Below are 8,371 nucleotides of genomic sequence, written 5' to 3'. Positions count from 1 at the left end.
TTTTTCCATTTGAGGTGGTGTTGTGGGCTTAATCGGACAAAATGTACTCTGAATATATGATCTTATTACTTTGAGCAAAGTTTCGGCCTTCAAGATGAAATCAGTCGGCGATGGCCCTGAAAGGAAATATGCCCTAGAGGCAATAATAAAGTTATTATTTATTTCCTTATTTCATGATAAATGTTTATTATTCATGCTAGAATTGTATTAACCGGAAACATAATACATGTGTGAATACATAGACAAACAGAGTGTCACTAGTATGCCTCTACTTGACTAGCTTGTTGAATCAAAGATGGTTGAGTTTCCTAGCCATAGACATGAGTTGTCATTTGATTAATGGGGTCACATCATTAGAGAATGATGTGATTGATTTGACCCATTCCGTTAGCATAGCACTTGATCGTTTAGTTTGTTGCTATTGCTTTCTTCATGACTTATACATGTTCCTACGACTATGAGATTATGCAACTCCCGTTTACCAGAGGAACACTTTGTGTGCTACCAAACGTCACAACGTAACTGGGTGATTATAAAGGTGCTCTACAGGTGTCTCCAAAGGTACTTGTTGGGTTGGCGTATTTCGAGATTAGGATTTGTCACTCCGATTGTCGGAGAGGTATCTCTGGGCCCTCTCGGTAATGCACATCACTTAAAGCCTTGCAAGCATTGCAACTAATGAGTTAGTTGCGGGATGATGTATTACGGAACAAGTAAAGAGACTTGCCGGTAATGAGATTAAACTAGGTATTGAGATACCGATGATCGAATCTCGGGCAAGTAACATACCGATGACAAAGGGAACAACGTATGTTGTTATGCGGTTTGACCGATAAAGATCTTCGTACAATATGTGGGAGCCAATATGAGCATCTAGGTTCCACTATTGGTTATTGGCCGGAGACGTGTCTCGGTCATGTCTACATAGTTCTCGAACCCGTAGGGTCCGCACGCTTAAAGATTCGGTGACGATTGTATTATGAGTTTATGTGATTTGATGTACCGAAGGTAGTTCGGAGTCCCGGATGAGATCGGGGACATGACAAGGAGTCTCGAAATGGTCGAGACGTAAAGATCGATATATTGGACGACTATATTCGGACATCAGAAAGGTTTCGAGTGATTTGAGTATTTTCGGGGGTACCGGGGAGTTACGGGAATACGAGGAAGAAGTAATGGGCCTCATGGGCCAAGTGATGGAACAGAGGAGTCAGGGCGCGCTCCCCCCCTAGCCCAAACCAAATTGGACTAGGGGCCGGCCCCCCTTTCCTCCTTTTCCTCCCTCTCCTTCCTTCTCCTTCTCCTCCTTCCTTTCCTCCTCCTAGTAGGAGTAGGAAAGGGGAGTCCTACTCCTACTAGGAGGAGGACACCTCCTCCTGGCGCGCCCATAGAGGGCCGGCCGTCCTCCCCCCTTACTCCTTTATATACGGGGGCAGGGGCACCTCTAGACACACAAGTTGATCTGTTGATCTCTCCCAGCCGTGTGCGGTGCCCCCCTCCACCATATTCCACCTCGGTCATATCGTAGCGGTGCTTAGGTGAAGCCCTGCGTCGGTAACAACATCATCACCGTCATCACGCCATCGTGATGACGGAACTCTCCCGTGAAGCTCTGCTGGGTCGGAGTTCGCGGGACGTCATCGAGCTGAACGTGTGCTAAACTCGGAGGTGCCATGCGTTCGGTACTTGGATCGGTCGGATCATGAAGACGTACGACTACATCAACCGCGTTGTGCTAACGCTTCCGCTTTTGGTCTACGAGGGTACGTAGACAACACTCTCCCCTCTCGTTGCTATGCATCACCATGATCTTGCATGTGCGTAGGAAATTTTTTGAAATTACTACGTTCCCCAACAGTGCCATCCAAGCCAGGTTTTATGCGTGATGTAATATGCACGAGTAGAACACAAGTGAATTGTGGGCAATATAAGTCATACTGCATACCAGCATGTCACACTTTGGTTCGGCGGTATTGTTGGATGAAGCGGCCCGGACCGACATTACGCTTACGCGAGACTGGTTTTACCGCCGTGCTATGCACACAGGTGACTAGCGGGTGTCAGTTTCTCCAACTTTAATTTGAACTGAGTGTGGCTATGCCGGTCCTTGAGAAGGTTAAAACAGCACTAAATTGACAAACTATTGTTGTGGTTTTCGATGCGTAGGTAAGAGCGGTTCTTGCTCAGCCCGTAGCAGCCACGTAAAACTTGCAACAACAAAGTAGAGGACGTCTAACTTGTTTTTGCAGGGCATGTTGTGATGTGATATGGTCAAGACATGATGAGATATAAGTTGTTGTATAAGATGATCATGTTTTGTTGAAGTTATCGGCAACTGGCAGAAGCCTTATGGTTGTCTCTTTATTGCATAAGATGCAAGCGCCAAATAATTGCTTTACAATTATCGCTATGCGATAGCAAAAGTTGCAAGAGCAATAGTTGGCGAGACGACCATGTGACGACACATTGATATAGATCAAGATGATGGAGATCATGGTGTCATGCCGGTGACGATGGAAATCATGACGATGTTTTGGAGATGGAGATCAAAGGCACAAGATGATGATGGCCATATCATGTCACATATTTTGATTGCATGTGCTGTTTATCTTTTATGCATCTTATCTTGCTTTCATTGACGGTAGCATTATAAGATGATCTCTCACTAAATTTCAAGATAAAAGTGTTCTCCCTGAGTATGCACCATTGCCAAAGTTCGTCGTGCCCAGACACCACGTGATGATCGGGTGTGATAAGCTCTACGTCCATCTACAACGGGTGCAAGCCAGTTTTGCACACGCAGAATACTCAGGTTAAACTTGACGAGCCTAGCATATGCAGATATGGCCTCGGAACACTGAGACCGAAAGGTCGAGCATGAATCATATAGTAGATATGATCAACATAATGATGTTCACCATTGAAAACTACTCCATTTCACGTGATGATCGGTTATGGTTTAGTTGATTTGGATCACGTAATCACTTAGAAGATTACAGGGATGTCTTTCTAAGTGGGAGTTCTTAAGTAATATGATTAATTGAACTTAAATTTATCATGAACTTAGTCCTGGTAGTATTAGCATATCTATGTTGTAGATCAATAGCTAGCGTTTAGCTCCCCTGTTTTATTTTTGATATGTTCCTAGAGAAAATTAAGTTGAAAGATGTTAGTAGAAATGATGTGGATTGGATCCGTGATCTGAGGATTATCCTCATTGCTGCACAGAAGAATTATGTCCTTAATGCACCGCTAGGTGACAGACCTATTGCAGGAGCAGATGTAGACGTTATGAACGTTTGTCTAGCTCAATATGATGACTACTTGATAGTTTAGTGCACCATGCTTAACGGCTTAGAATCGGGGCTTCAAAGACGTTTTGAATGCCATGCAGCATATAAGATGTTCCAAGAGTTGAAATTGGTATTTCATACGCATGCCCGTGTCAAGAGGTATGAGACCTCTGACAGTACTTTGCCTACAAGATGGAGGAGAATAGCTCAACCAGTGAGCATGTGCTCAGATTGTCTGAGTACTACAATTGCTTGAATCAAGTGGGAGTTAATCTTCCAGATAAGAGAGTAATTGACAAAGTTCTCTAGTCACTATCACCGAGTTACTAGAACTTAGTGATGAACTATAATATGCAAGGGATGACAAAAGTAATTCCCAAGCTCTTCGTGATGCTGAAATCGACGAAGGTAGAAATCAAGAAAAGCATCAAGTGTTGATGGTTGACAAAGACCACTAGTTTCAAAAAGGGCAAAGGGAAGAAAGGGAACTTCAAGAAGAACGGCAAGCAAGTTGCTGCTCAAGTGAAGAAGCCCAAGTCTGGACCTAAGCCTGAGACTGAGTGCTTCTACTGCAAAGGGACTGGTCACTAGAAGCGGAACTGCCCCAAGTATTTGGCGGATAAGAAGGATGGCAAAGTGAACAAAGGTATATTTGATATACAGATTATTGATGTGTATTTTACTAGTGTTCGTAGCAACCCCTCGGTATTTGATACCGGTTCAGTTGCTAAGAGTAGTAACTCGAAACGGGAGTTGCAGAATGAACTGAGACTAGTTAAGGGTGAAGTGACAATGTGTGTTGGAAGTGGTTCCAAGATTAATATGATCATCATCGCACACTCCCTATACTTTCGGGATTAGTGTTGAACCTAAATAAGTGTTATTTGGTGTTTGCATTGAGCATGAATATGATTTGATCATGTTTATTGCAATACGGTTATTCATTTAAGTAAGAGAATAAATTGTTGTTCTGTTTACATGAATAAAACATTATATGGTTACACACCCAATGAAAATGGTTCATTGGATCTCGATCATAGTGATACACATATTCATAATATTGAAGCCAAAAGATGCAAAGTAAATAATGATAGTGCAACTTATTTGTGGCATTGCCATTTAGGTCATATTGGTGTAAAGCGCATGAAGAAACTCCATATTGATGGACTTTTGGAATCACTTGATGCTTGCGAACCATGCCTCATGGGCAAGATGACTAAGACTCCGTTCTCCGGAACAATGGAGCGAGCAACTGACTTATTGGAAATAATACATAACTGATGTATGCGGTCCGATGAATGTTAAGGCTCACGGCAAGTATCGTTATTTTCTGACCTTCACAGATGATTTGAGCAGATATGGGTATATCTACTTAATGAAACACAAGTCTGAAACATTTGAAAAGTTCAAAGAATTTCAGAGTGAAGTGGAGAATCATCGTAACAAAAATAAAAATTTCTACAATATGATCGCAGAAGTAAAATATTTGAGTTACGAGTTTGGCCTTCGGTTAAAACAATGTGAAATAGTTTCACTACTCACGCCACCTGGAACACCACAGTGTAATGGTGTGTCCGAACGTCGTAACCGTACTTTACTAGATATGGTGCGATCTATGATGTCTCTTACCGATTTACCACTATCGTTTTGGGTTTATGCATTAGAGACAGCTACATTCACGTTAAATAGGGCACCATCTAAATCCATTGAGACAACACCATATGAACTATGGTTTGGCAAGAAACCTAAGCTGTCGTTTCTTAAAGTTTGAGGTTGCAATGCTTATGTGAAAAAGTTTCAACCTGATAAGCTCAAACCCAAATTGGAGAAGTAAATCTTCATAGGATACCCAAAAGAAAACGTTGGGTACACCTTCTATCACAGATCCGAAGGCAAGATATTCATTGCTGAGAATGGATCCTTTCTAGAGAAGGAGTTTCTCTTGAAAGAAGTGAGTGCGAGGAAAGTAGAACTTGATGAGGTAACTGTACCTGCTCCCTTATTGGAAAGTAGTACATCACAGAAATCTGTTCCTGTGACTACTACACCAATTAGTGAGGAAGCTAATGATGATGATCATGTAACTTCAGATCAAGTTACTATCAAACCTCGTAGGTAAACCAGAGTGATATCCGCACCAGAGTGGTACGGTAATCCTGTTCTAGAGGTCATGTTACTTGACCATGACGAGCCTACGAAATGGCTTGAGGCCATGAAATCTAGATGAGATCCATGTATAAGAACAAAGTATGGACTTTGATTGACTTGCCCATAGATCGGCGAGCCATTGAGATTAAATGGATCTTCAAGAGGAAGACGGACGCTGATAGTAGTGTTACTATCTACAAAGCTAGAATTTTCGCAAAAAGGTTTTCGACAAGTTCAAGGTGTTAACTACGATGAGAGTTTCTCACTCGTATCTATGCTTAAGTCTGTCCGAATCATGTTAGCAATTGTCATATTTTATGAAATCTGGCAAATGGATAAACAAAATTGCGTTCCTTAATGGATTTATTAAAGAAGAATTGTATATTATGCAACCAGAAGGTTTTGTCAATCCTAAAGGTACTAACAAAATATGCAAGCTCCAGCGATCCATCTATGTACTGGTGCAAGCATCTCGGAGTTGGAATATACGCTTCGATAAGTTGATCAAAGCATATAGTTTTATACAGACTTGCGGTGAAGCCTGTATTTACAAGAAAGTGAGTGGGAGCACTACAGCATTTCTGATTAGTATATGTATGACATATTGTTGATCGGAGATGATGTAGAATTATTCTGCAAAGCATAAAGGAATGTTTGAAAGGAGTTTTTTCAAAGAAAGACCTCGGTGAAGCTGCTTACATATTGAGCATCAATATCTATAGAGATAGATCAAGATGCTTAATAATTTTTTTCAATGAGTACATACCTTGACAAGATTTTGAAGTAGTTCAAAATGGAACAGTCAAAGAAGGAGTTCTTGCATGTGTTACAAGGTGTGAAGTTGAGTAAGACTCAAAACCCGACCATGGCAGAAGATAGAGAGAGAATGAAAGTCATTCCCTATGACTCAGCCATAGGTTCTATAAAGTATGCCATGCTGTGTACCAGACCTATTGTATACCTTGCCCTGAGTTTGGCAAAGGGAGTACAATAGTGATCTAGGAGTAGATCACTGAACATTGGTCAAAATTATCCTTAGTGGAATAAGGATATGTTTCTCGATTATGGAGGTGACAAAAGGTTCGTTGTAAAAGGTTACGGCGATGCAAGTTTTGACACTGATCCAAATGACTCAAAGTCACAATCTGGATACATATTGAAAGTGGGAGCAATTAGCTAGAGTAGCTTAGTGCAGAGCATTATTGACATAGAAATTTGCAAAATACTTACGGATCTGAATGTGGCAGACCCGTTGACTAAACTTCTCTCACAAGAAAAACATGATCACACCTTAGTACTCTTTGGGCGTTAATCACATAGCGATGTGAACTAGATTACTGAATCTAGTAAACCCTTTGGGTGTTGGTCACATGACGATGTGAACTATGGGTGTTAATCACATGGTGATGTGAACTATTGATGTTAAATCACATGGCGATGTGAACTAGATTATTGACTCTAGTGTGGGAGACTGAAAGGAAATATGCCCTAGAGGCAATAATAAAGTTATTATTTATTTCCTTATTTCATGATAAATGTTTATTATTCATGCTAGAATTGTATTAACCAGAAACATAATACATGCGTGAATACATAGACAAATAGAGTGTCACTAGTATGCCTCTACTTGACTAGCTCGTTGAATTAAAGATGGTTAAGTTTCCTAGCCATAGACATGAGTTGTCATTTGATTAACGGGGTCACATCATTAGAGAATGATGTGATTGATTTGACCCATTCCATTAGCATAGCACCTGATCGTTTAGTTTGTTGCTATTGCTTTCTTCATGACTTATACATGTTCCTACGACTATGAGATTATGCAACTCCCGTTTACCGGAGGAACACTTTGTGTGCTACCAAACGTCACAACGTAACTGGGTGATTATAAAGGTGCTCTACAGGTGTCTCCGATGGTGTTCGTGGAGTTGGCATAGTTCAAGAATAGGATTTGTCACTCCAATTGTCGGAGAGGTATCTCTAGGCCCTCTTGGTAATGCACATCACTTAAAGCCTTACAAGCATTCCAACTAATGATTTAGTTGCGGGATGATGTATTACGGAACGAGTAAAGAGACTTGCCGGTGACAAGATTGAACTAGGTATTGAGATACCGACGATCGAATCTCGGGCAAGTAACATACCGATTACAAAGGGAACAACGTATGTTGTTATGCGGTTTGACCGATAAAGATCTTCGTAGAATATGTGGGAGCCAATATGAGCATCCAGGTTCCACTATTGGTTATTGGCCGGAGACGTGTCTCGGTCATGTCTACATAGTTCTCGAACCCGTAGGGTTCGCACGCTTAAAGTTCCGGTGACGATTGTATTATGAGTTTATGTGATTTGATGTACCAAAGGTAGTTCGGAGTCCCGGATTAGATCGGGGACATGACGAGGAGTCTCGAAATGGTCGAGACGTAAAGATCGATATATTGGACGACTATATTCGGACATCGGAAAGGTTCTGAGTGATTCGGGTATTTTCGGGGGTACCGAGGAGTTACGGGAATATGAGGAAGAAGTAATGAGCCTCATGGGCCAAGTGATGGAAGAGAGGAGGCAGGGCGCGCGGCCCCCCTAGCCCAAACCAAATTGGACTAGGGGGCCGACCCCCCTTTCCTCCTTTTCCTCCCTCTCCTTCCTTCTCTTTCTCCTCCTTCCTTTCCTCCTCCTAGTAGGAGTAGGAAAGGGGAGTCCTACTCCTACTAGGAGGAGGACTCCTCCTCCTGGCACGCCCATAGAGGGCCAGCCGGCCTCCCCCTTGCTACTTTATATACGGGGGTAGGGGGCACCTCTAGACACACAAGTTGATCTATTGATCTCTCCCAGCCGTGTGTGGTGCCCCCCTCCACCATATTCCACCTCGGTCATATCGTAGCGGTGCTTAGGTGAAGCCCTGCGTCAGTAACAATATCATCACAGTC

This window comes from Triticum aestivum, chromosome 3A (genome assembly GCF_018294505.1).
Source record: "Triticum aestivum cultivar Chinese Spring chromosome 3A, IWGSC CS RefSeq v2.1, whole genome shotgun sequence".
Taxonomy (NCBI): domain Eukaryota; kingdom Viridiplantae; phylum Streptophyta; class Magnoliopsida; order Poales; family Poaceae; genus Triticum; species Triticum aestivum.
This window is presented reverse-complemented; position numbering follows the sequence as displayed.